The sequence below is a fragment of the Balaenoptera physalus genome, assembly GCF_965194825.1.
Source record: "Balaenoptera physalus genome assembly, chromosome: 12".
NCBI lineage: Eukaryota > Metazoa > Chordata > Mammalia > Artiodactyla > Balaenopteridae > Balaenoptera > Balaenoptera physalus.
In genome coordinates, this window is record NC_138897.1 from 46,581,239 (window position 1) to 46,593,409 (window position 12,171).

The 12,171-nt window shown below is 37.6% G+C and overlaps 1 pseudogene across 1 annotated transcript; it reads right to left on the minus strand.

The window, feature by feature from the left end:
• Positions 1–437: 437 nt before the first annotated feature.
• Positions 438–12,104, minus strand: LOC309639186 (small ribosomal subunit protein uS2 pseudogene; annotated as a pseudogene). The gene has a single exon. The product of its transcript is annotated as a small ribosomal subunit protein uS2 pseudogene (transcript).
• Positions 12,105–12,171: the final 67 nt, after the last annotated feature.

The following is a 12,171-nucleotide window of genomic DNA, read 5'->3' on the forward strand; positions in this document are numbered from 1 at the left end:
TGGCATGAACTATGTCATCTCACCTCACCATGGGGTAGGAGGAGGGAGAAGAATTTTCTGCAGGCTCCCCTCGCTCGCCCTCTGGTCAGTTTTCACCACAGAACATCAATTCCACACTTCCAGGTGCACCATTCAGCCTCTCCAGCAGTCAGCTTCCAAGACAACGCAATAGCACAGGAGTGGCAGGCCAGAGATCCAGGGGGAGTCAGTTGCTCCCTCTACCTGAAGCCTGGTGGGCCTGCAACCTCAAAGGTTGGTGCAGGCAGTCTTCTTAGAGGGTCATCAGTATCACAGAGCTGAAAGTCTGGCCCTGCAAATAGGAGGAGGCTTATAAACTGGGCTTCGTACAGTGACTAATTAGGCATCTTAAACCCAACATGCTCCAATCAAATTTTTAATTTCTTAAAAATTTTCTTCCAAACATGTTTCTTCCAAACATGGTCTTCTTGTAGTCTTCTTCATCTTAGAAAGTGGCAATTTTGTCCTCCCAGTCAGGCCATAGCCTCCCTGATTTCCTGCTTGCTCTGCTTCACTCAGTTCTCCCCACGGCATCCAGAACATGTAAGTCAGACTGTGTCACTTCTCTGCTCAAAATCCTCTTCCTTCTCGCTCTGTTTGAATGTCAAAGGGGCACTGTGTCTGCAACTTACTCTTAAACAATTCAGGGAAAACTTAACATATCTATATATATAGATATAGATATATCTGGGTATATAGCATAAGTAGATAGAGAATTATAAAGCAAATGTGATAAAATAATACTTGGGGAATCTGGGTGAAGCATATATAGGAATTCTTTGTTCTATTCTTGCAATTTTTCTATAAGTTTGAAATTATCTCAAAATTCAAAGTTAAAGAAAACTTAATGGCCCCGAAAGGGAGAGAGTGAATTACTAAAGGAAAATCAGGTAAGGTGCTGTTATTGAGAAAGCTTGGGGCAGGGAGAGGGAGAAGGGAATATTGAGAAAGCAATTATAAATATCCCCTACAGCCATATTTAAAATGATGATGAAGAGCTACGTTTATGGATGTGTAAAATGTTTATGATAGGGCTTCCCTGGTGGCGCATGGTTAAGAATCCGCCTGCCAATGCAGGGGACACGGGTTCGAGCCCTGGCCCGGGAAGATCCCACATGCCATGGAGCAACTAAGCCTGTGCGCCACAGCTACTGAAGCCCACGTGCCTAGAACCCATGCTGTGCAACGAGAGAAGCCACCGCAATGAGATGCCCGCACACCACAACGAAGAGTAGCCCCCACTCACCGCAACTAGAGAAAGCCCACACACAGCAACGAAGACCCAACACGGCCAAAAATAAAACAAATAAATAAATAAATTTATTTAAAAAAATGTTCATGATACAACAATGGGAAAATTTTCATTTGCCATTATCAATATCATTTTTGGAAAAAAGTACACAAATATATATGTAGAATGGCACTCATCAAAATACTAAGTTTGCTAAGTAGGCTTCTGGAGATAAATGACTTTTATCTTTATTCTTTTACATAGTATCTTTCTTTTTTTTAACAGCAAGCTAGCAGCACATTTATAATCAGCAAAAAGAAAAAAAATCAATAAAAGTTAAAAAAAATTCTCATTTAGATCAGGGGTCAGCAAACATTTTCTGTAAAGGGACAGATAGTAAATATTTTCAGCTTTGAGGGCCATACAGTTTCTGCTGCAACTATGCAACTCTGCCTTTATAGCAGAAAGCAGCCTTAGATAACTCACAAACAAATGGGTGAGGCTGTGTTCCATTAAAACAGTGGCTGGCTGGCCTTCCTGCAGTAGTTTGTAGACCCCCGATTTAGAAGAATACTTTTTCCCTAAAGCATGGCTTACAGGAAAGGAATATTCTCATTCTTCTGGAGTTTTCTATAGGGCCCCCTTGACCAACTGACAGTCTGGGAATTCCACTGGCCCCATGTAATTAGCTATATCATTGAGTAAGCAGACTAAAATTTAATGAAAGCATTTAAACAGAACCACATTTATAAACAAATAACAAACAACTTGTCTGCAGAAGTGTAGTGTAAGTGATAAATATGCATTGTATGATATTGTAGATAGTTAGATTCAGTCTGCCTGCCACTGGATCCCAACTGTTGGAAAGAGATTCCTTTTAATGTGCCCTGGAGGCTCGGATGCAGCTCCCTGACAGCTGGAGTGATCAAAGGCCTGAAAGGCATCCTAGGGAGATGCGGAGAAATGTGTGTGCCAAAATCCTTGGGAAAGCCATGCCTCCTGGTCTAGTTCCAGGAAGGAAATCTTCTTCTGTAAGGAACATAATCCACAGCTTGCATAAAACTAGTTGGGTAGTGTATTGTCTTTTTCTTTTACCTTGAAGAGATTGTGTAAGATTGCTTTATTTCTTCCTTTAATGTCTGGAAGTATTCCCTGCTGAGATATCTGGCTTGGACTATTCTTGATGGGAAAAATTTAAGTTACAGATAATTTCCTCTTTTTTTTCTTTTTGGCCACCCCAGCAGTGAAAGTGCCGCGTCCTAACCACTGGACCACCAGGGAATTCCCAATAATTTCCTTAATAGACACAGAGCTATTTAGATTTTATATTTCTTTTCTTTTCTTTCTTAAAGCCATTGAGCTGGACATTATTTATTTATTTAAATTTAATTAATTAATTAAGTTTTTGGCTGTGTTGGGTTTTTGTTGCTGCGCACTGGCTTTCTCTAGTTGCGGTGAGCGGGGGGCTGCTCTTCATTGCGATGCACGGGCTTCTCATTGAGGTGGCTTCTCTTGTTGTGGAGCATGGGCTATAGGAGCGTGGGCTTCAGTAGTTGTGGCTCTCGTGCTCCAGAGTGCAGGCTCAGTAGTTGTGGTGCATGGGCTTAGTTGCTCCGCGGCATGTGGGATCTTCCCTGACCAGGGATCGAACCCGTGTCCCCTGCATTGGCAGGTGGATTCTTAACCACCGTGCCACTGGGGAAGTTCCAGATTTTATATTTCTTATTGTGTTAATTTTGGGTAAATCTTATAATTTTTTAGGTAAAATTATGAATCATATCCTTTATATTACACCTGTAGTTGCTGTAGATCTGTGCTGATGGCCACTTTTGCATTCCTTACACTGACAAATGGGACTTCTGTTTCTTGATCAGTTTTGCTGGGGGACTGTCAATTTTATTCTTTCCCAAAAATGAGCTTTTGGCTTTTCTTTTTTAAAATGTACTTTCTATTTCATTAATTCATGCTCTACTATTTCCTTCCTTCTATTTTCTTTTTTTAAAGAAACTGTTGATTTTTCATCAACTTCATTTCCATTTTCTCTTTAAGGTCTATGGGAGAACAGCTTAAAGACAATCAGTGGTTGTCCCTCCCCATTCAGTGTCCTGAGCAGTGGGAGCTGCAGACCAGTCTTCAGGAGGGAACTGCTGAATAGGCACACAGGGCACCTACACACCTGCAGACCAGTCTGGGATCTCAGGTTGAGTAGCAGTAAACTCAAGAGCTAGAGCTGTCCATTCGCACCGAAATTCCTCCTTGGTCACAGCCTTTTCAGCAGTGGCCTGCTCTTCCTTTTCAGTCTCTTCCAGGTGTGTGTGGAAGTAGAGATCAGGCATGATCTCCTGTGGGTGTCCACGGGCGATGGTGCCACGCATGCGCAGAACTTCCAGGGTCAGCACCCACCACCTCGGACCCCCTGAGTGAGCTCCCTTGTTGCTGTAGGGAATGGCAACGCCCAAAGAGCACAGAGTTGAGTCTGTGTTACACAGAGCAATGGTGGGCAGGTTAACATAAGACACCTGTGTGAGAGGCTGGTGGGCAGCCCTGAGGTCAGTAACCACCAGAAGTCTCTGCTCCTGGAAGGCTGCCTAGATCTGGTGAGTAAAGCTTCCAGGAGTGACACAGTCAGCAGTAGGAGTGGCTCCAGTGGCAGCAGAAAACTTCAGCACAGCTTGCCGGCCGGTACTTCTGGAGGTTACGACACTGACATCAGTTGAGTTTTCAGTGGCATCAACGGCACAAGCTGCCAGAAGAAACTTCTCCCAGATTCTCTTCAGATTTACGAGGTAGATGCCATCACTTTTCCTTTTGTAGAGGCACTGTTCCATTTGGAAGTCAAGGCTGGTGTCACCTTAAGTGGGTTCCTTCTGTAAGGAATTTGAGGACCTCCTCTTCCTTCATTTGCAGGACATCAAGGGCTCTGGACATTGTGAATATTTCTCTTTAAGTTATGATGAGAAACCAGAACAACCCTTATGGACCTCATCCTACTTTCTTTAGATTTACTTGTTATTCTTTTTCTAACTTCTTGTGATGGATACTCAAATCATTGAATTTTAGCCTTTTTTCCCCCTAATAATGTCACTATTATCCAGATAAAAATATATTCTAATTTCTATTGTGCTTTCTTCCTTTACCCATGGGTAATTTAAATTGTTTTTCTTAATTTCCAAACATTTGGGAATTTTTAAAAATGTGTGTGTTATTGATTTCTAGCTAATTTCATTGTTATGTGAAAACATATGCTAAGTCTGTGCTGTCCAATATGTAGTCACTAACCAGATGTGGCTATATAAATTAATTAGAATGAATAAAATATAGTTCATCAGTCACACATTTTAAGTGTTCAGTAGCCCCATGTGGCTAGTGAATACTGTGTTGACTATGGTGTCTATTGTATTGAACAATGCAGATAGGACACAGAAAATTCTATTGCACAGCCCTACTCTAAATGATTTGAATCTGATGAAATTTGTTGAGGCTTGCTGCATATGCTTGCTGAATATACAAACCTGCATATGCTCAGTTTTGGAAAATGTTCTCTGTGCACCTAAAAAGAATCAAGGTTTCTGTCATTGTTGGTTGTACTGTTATCTAATATGTCCATTAGGTCATTTTGTTAATCATATTGTCCACATATACTATATTCTTAGACATTTTTTCTGCTTGTCCTCCTTTACTAAGAGAGTTGTGTAAAAGTCTCCTACTAGGATTGTAGATTTATCTCTTTCTCATTTTAGTTTTGTCAATTTTAGTTTTATATACTTTGAAGCAAAATTATTAGGTGTATACACTTTTAGAATATTTCTATTTTCTTGGTAAATTGACTCATCAATAGAAATGCCCCATTTTATCTCTAGTAAGACTTTTGCTTTAAAGTCTACTTCTTGTTTGCTATTGGTACAGCTATTAGCACCTTTCTTTTGGTTAGTGTTTGAATGCAGTATCTTTTTTCCATACTTGTATTTTAAATTTCCTGGATTCTGGTAGTTGTATCTCAAGTAAGTACTACATGATTAATTTAAAAAATTCTAGTCAAGAATCTTTGTCTTGTGTCCACTTGCATGTAATATAATTACTGGTGTATTTGGGCTTACATCTATCATGATCCTATTTGTTATCTATTTGTCTTGCCTATTTATATTCTTTTTCCCTTGCCTTCTTTGAGATTAATCAACAATTTTTATTACTCCATTTTACTTTTTGTTAATTTGTTAGTTATATTCCTCTTTTACTCTAGCGATTACAGCATGCACCCTTGGTTTATTAGAACCTAATATAAATTAGTACTTCTACCATCTCTCTGAGAATGTATTTAGTTCCTAACTTTAGGCATTATTATCTTTTCTTACAGTTAATATTCATTTAGATTTACCTTCAGATTTACACTTTCCATGGCTCTTCATTTCTTCCTAAACTGTTTTTTCCTTGTGCCTGAAGAACTCTTTTTAGTATTTTTTTGTTTGAGTATGTGAGCAATGAATTCTCTCATTTTTGTTTGTCTGGAAATGTCTTCACATTGTCTTTACTTTTGAAAGTTATACTTCCAAGATATTTCATTATCTTCTGGCTTTATGTTGAGAAGTTAAACCTCAGTCTATTTGTTGCTTATTTGAATATAATGTTTTTTCCCCTTTTTTCGATTTTTCTCTTTTTCTGTGCTCTTGTTTGGTACTATGATGTCCCCAGGTATACTTTTCTTTGTAGTTTTTGGTGTCTGTGGTGCTCCTTTAATGTATGACTTGATTATTCATGAGGGTTGGAAAATTCTTGACCACTCTTTCTTTAAATATAGCCTTTGTCCCATCATCTCTTATTTCATTTTGAGACTCAGATTATGTGTATGTTAGGCCTTTTTTTCCATATCAGATATGATTCCTATGCTCTCTTCTGTATCTTCTATAATTTTTTTCCCTCCATGTTTCAGCCTTCATGTTTTCTACTTATGTAGCTTTCACTAACTCCCATTTCAGTGTATCCAATCTGCTAGGTACTTCATGTAAGTGGGATCATAAGATATTTGTCCTGTGCCTGGCTTATCTCACTTAGCATGATGTCTTCAGTGTTCCTCCAGGATGTAGTGTATATCAACATTTCTTTTCTCTATAATGCTGAGTAATATTCTATTGTATGTATACACCACATTTTGTTTATCCATTTATCTGTCAATGGACATTTAGGTTGTTTTCAGCTTGTGACTATTGTGAATAATGCTGCTATGAACATCAGTGTACAAATATTTGAGTCCCTTCTTTCAATTATTTTGGGTATATACCCAGAAGTGGAATTGCTGGATCATATTGTAATTCAATGTTTACTTTTTTGAGGAACCACCATACTGTTTCCTACAGTGGCTGCAACATTTTACATTCCCATCAGCATTGTGCAAGTGTTCCAACTTCTCCACTTCCTCACCAACAATATTATTTCCTTACTTCCTTCCATCCCTCCTTCCTTTCTTTCTTAAATAATGGCTATCCTAATGATCAGTGATGTTGAACATCTTTTTATGTGCTTTTTGACTATCTGTATATCATCTTTGGAGAAATGTCTATTCAAGCCATTTGACCAATTAAAAAATCTGGTTAGTTTTTGTTGTTGTTGAGTTGTAGAGGTTCTTTATATATTCTGGATATTAATCCCTTATCTGATATATGATTTTCAAATATTTTCTCCCATTCCATTGATTGCATTTTCATTCTGTTAATAGTGTCCTTTGATGCACAAAAGTTTTAAATTTTGATGAAATCCAATTTATCTATTTTTTCTTTTCAGGTTAACTGTGAGTTTTGTCATATCCAAGAAATCACTGACAAATCCAATTGCATGAAGACTTTCTTAATGTTTTCTTCTAAGAGTTTTGTAGTTTTAGCTCTTATGTTTAGGTCTTTGATCCTCTTTTTTTTTTTTTTCGCCGTGCTGTGCAGTATGTGGGATCTTAGTTCCCTGACCAGTGATCAAACCCGTGCTCCCTGCAGTGCAAGTGCAGAGTCTTAACAACTGGACCACCAGGGAAGTCCCCTTTGATCCACTTTGAGTTAATTTTTGTATATGATGTAAGGCAATGGTCAACCTTCATTCTTTTACATGTTGATATCCAGTTTTCCCGATACCATTTACTGAGAAAACTGTCTTTTACCCATTGAATGGTCTTGACACCCTTGTTGAAAATCATTTGACCACTTATGGGTGGGTTTATCTCTGGGCTCTCTATCCTACTCCATTGGTTTATACATTTGTCTTTATGCAAGTATCACACTGTTTCTATTACTGTAGCTTTGTAAGTTCTGAAATCAGGAAGTGTGAGATTTCCAACTTTGTTCTTTCTCAAGATTGTTTTGACTATTGAGGGTCCCTTGATATTCTGTACCAGTTTTAGGATGGATTTTTCTGTTTCTGAAAAAAATTGTGGAGGTTTTGATAGGGATTTCACTGAATCTGTAGATTTCTTTGGGTAATATTAAACATGGAATATCTTTTCACTTATTGGTGTCTAATTTCTTTCAAAATGTTTTGTAGTTTTTAGTGTACAAGTCTTTTGTTTCCTTGGTTAAATTTATTCTTAAGTATTTTATTATTTTTGATGCTATTTTAAATGGAATTGCTTTCTTAATTTATTTTTCAGGTTGTTTATTGTTAGTGTATTAAAACATAACTGATTTTTGCATGTTGATTTTGTATCCTACAACTTTGCTGAATTGATTTATTAGTTCTAACAAGTTGTGTGTGTGTGTAATTTTAAGGACTTTCTGCATATAAGATCATGTTATCTACAAAGAGAGATAATTTTACTTCCTGTTTTCCAATTTCAAGGCCTTTTATTTATTTTTCTTGCCAGTTGCTCTGGCTAGGAATTCCAGTACTACGTTAAAGTGGCAAAAGCAGGCATTCTTGTGAGGAAAAGTTTTCAGTATTTCACCTCTGAGTAGACGTTAACTGTGAGTTTTATATATATGGACTTTATTATGTTGAGGTACTTTCCTTTATTATGTTGAAGTACTATTCCTGGACTGTTGAGTGTGTTTTTTATTTTTTAATCATGAAAAGGTGTTGAATTTTGTCAAAAAAAATTTTTTTTCTGCATCAATTGGGATGATCATGTGGTTTTTATCCTTTACTCTGTTAATATGATGTATTACATTGATTGACCCATCCTTGCATTTCAGAAATAAATCCCACTTGGTCATGGTGTATAATCCTGTTAATATGTTGTTGAATTCTGTTTGGTAATATTTTGTTGAGGGTTTTTGCATCAATATTTATAGGAGATATTGGTCTGTAGATTTCTTTTCTTGTAGTGTCTTTGTCTGGCTTTGGTGTCAGGTTAATTCTGGCCTCATAAAATGAGTTTGAAAGCATTCCCTCCTCTTTAATTTTTTGAAGGAGTTCGAGAAGGACTGGTGTTTCTTCTTTAAATGTTTGGTAGAATTCACCAGTGAGCCATCTGGTCCTGGGCTTTTTTTTGTTGGGAATCTGCTTACTAGCTATAGTTCTATTCAGGTTTCCTATTTTTTGATGATTCACTTGGTAGGTTGCATGATTCTAGGAATTTGTCCAGTTTATCCAATTTGTTGGTGTACAACTGTTCCTAATGCTCTCTTATGATCCTTTTTATTTCTATAATATTCACAGTAATGTGCCCTCTTTCATTTCTGACTTTAGTTATTTTGAGATTATACGTTTTTGGAAAGAATATACAGAGCTGAAGTGACCTTCTTATTACATCATACCAAGTGGGTCATGATATCCACACATCACTGGTGCTGTTAAACTTTAGGCAGTGCTTCTCTGGCAGGTGTAATTTTTGCCCTCAGGGGACATTTAGCAATGTCTATTTTTGGTTGTTGTAACTGGTGGGGCAGGGGGAGGATTGCTACTGGTATTTAGTGGAGAAAGGCCAGGAATGATACTTAAAATCCTATAAGTGGAAAAAACAGCCCCCATCCCCAACAAAGAATTATCTGGCCCCAAATGTCAATAGTACTGAGGTTAAGAAACCTTAGGTTAAAGTAGTTTTTGCCAGGTTTCTCCACTGTGGTTACTATTTTTCCCTTCCCATACTCTATTCCTTGGAAGCAAGTCAACAGGTCCAGCCTCTTCTAGGAGTGGGAGGTGGGGATTAAACTCCACATCCTGAGGGGGGAAAATCTACATATATTATTTGGAATTCTTCCATAAGGAAGATTTGTCTCTTCTGCCATATTTATTTATATCAGTATGGACCCATGTATATTTATTTGGCCTTGGGAACACTTTCAGGTTGGCTCCTATGTTCCTTTGACCTGCTCCCAGTGTTTTGTTTCTTGAGTTCTTGCTTACTTTCTGGTGCTATAACATGCTCCTGACTCATCTTGTATTTTCCCTGCCCTAGCCCTAGAATCAGCCATTTCTCAAAGGAGCACTGGTTCCTTTTATTTGTAGAATGCTATCTACAAACCATGAGCTAGGTATGCCTATTGATACTGGAGTATCATTGCCCTGAGTCCTCTCAGAGAACAGAGCTATGTTATATATGTATGTATATGTGTGTGTGTGATATATATATATATGTGTGTGTGTATATATATATATATATATATATATATATATATATATATATGTACACACACACATATATATATATATTTACTAACCCATGTATACACACATTCTATAACTGTTTCTGGTCTATCCGTCTGCATGGGTGTGTGAATTTATATTAATGTCTATGACTCTAATGATTCTGGTAGTTTTTGATTTGAACACTGGACATTGTGCATGAAAAGTTAGTTATAGCCTCTGGATGAGGTTGTCATTCTCCAGACAGGATTCACCCTCTTTTCTCTTCTCATTGGCAGCTAGATTAGGAGTAGATAACTTAATTCACTAAAAGGCTGACCTGACTTGAGATTGCATTTCAGACTTTTTTTAGACTTGGTCCACACATATTTCATTCTTATTCTGAGGGTATATATAGCCTTTTAATGTTTACCCTGAAATTGTGGGGTGTTTATAAGAACACTTCCTACTTGGCATGTCCTGTATTCCCAATTTTTATCCACTATCACAGTGAGTTTGCTGAGTTCCACTTGACCTTCCAGTGTCCTTTGGTTAGATTTCTTGACCTTTTGCCCTGCTAGTTTGAGAATCAGCAAATGCCTGGGGGAAATCAACTGGCATAAAATGTCAGATCCAATTCTCTGTGTTTCTCTTCCCTTTTTACTCTGTATACTTCACTACTGTTTAAATTTTTACAGTAGGCAGTGTTATTTTTGTAACTCAGAAATGACCTAGTGAGCAAGTAGATTTAGAAAACTGGGGGAGAGTGAGGAGTGTAGGATAGCAACCAGTTATTTTATCTGGATGGCAAGGTGTTTAGTAGGGGATTCAGAAGGAAGATATCATGGGTGTGTGTCAACTTCATGAATTTGAGTTTACTTGTAGGACACTAGATAGTAACGTGTAGTAAGCAGTTGGCTCTTAACGTTTATTCTCAGGAAAGATGGCTAAACTTCAGATATAAATTTGATCATCTTATTTTTTCTTCTTCACTTTTAAAATTCCCTAAAGAACAGATCATAATTGATTGTACGCTTTTTTTCCCTACTCACTTCTCAACCTATCATCATGTCTATGCATTTTATCTCCTCTACTTCTGGATCTTGTGATTTTTACTTCCAGACTTCCCAAATAGTTTTCCTTTCTGCTCCTCCTTTTAATTTTAGACTCTTCTGAAAGCAGGAGGATGATCATGCCATTCCCTGGTTCAAAGATCTTAATGGCTTCCCATTACCTTGAGAATAAAATGCAGAAATATGAAATCTATTCCAACCATACCTAGTACTTCTCTGTTTTACAGATGACACTAAACCCCAGAAAGCTGAAGTGTCTGCTTGTTTAGCATCACATTTCTTTTTCTTTTAATTTTTAAAAAAATTTATTTATTTTTATTTTTGGCTGTGTTGGGTCCTCGTTACTATGTGTGGACTTTCTCTAGTTGTGGCAAGCGGGGGCTACTCTTCGCTGTGATGTACGGGCTTCTCATTGCAGTGGCTTCTCGTTGTGGAGCACAGGCTCTAGGTGCACGGGCTTCAGTAGTTGTGACACGCAGGCTCAGTAGTTGTGGCTTGAGGGCTCTAGAGTGCAGGCTTAGTTGCTTCACAGCATGTGGGACCTTCCCGAACCAGGGCTCGAACCCGTGTCCCCTGCATTGGCAGGCAGATTCTTAACCACTGCGCCACGAGGGAAGCCCTAGCATTACCTTTCTTAACTGTCTTTTCTCCTACTTCATTTTAATTTCCACTTTATTCTTACTCTTTTAAGTACATGCTTCAGTCATTATTTTCATAAACACTTGAGCAAGAGGGCAGGAATCATTTTTTCTTCAGCAGCACTTGGTACAGTCCCTGACACTGAATATTTATTGAATTAATGACTAAGCACCATACTCTATATCACTTCTTATATTTTCTTGCTTCTGTTTTATTCCTTCTCTGCCTTTATGCCTCTACTCCCATCCTTCAAAACTCAAATCTCAGGAGCTCCACAAAGCTTTTCCTTTTCTTTCCAATCAGAATTGAACCCTACCTCCTGTGAGCTCTTATAAGCATCTTGCCTAACTTTATGATTATATTGAGCCATATATTTTCTGTATACATCAGCCTTTATCACTGTACAACACATGCTTTTTGGGGACAGTATATTCTTTGTGTATACTACAAAACCTAAAAAAAATGCCTTGCACATAATAATTTAACAATGTATGTTACATTAAAATATTAATTGGATAATTATGGGGGATAGTCAAAGTAAATGACAGTAGCAGGATTTTAACAAATAGTTAATACCACAAAGACAATTTTTCTTATTTTTAAAAATTGTTTCTGTTTTTCAGTTGAAAACATTGTGTACACATGGCGTATTATCAATATATATGTCAGAAA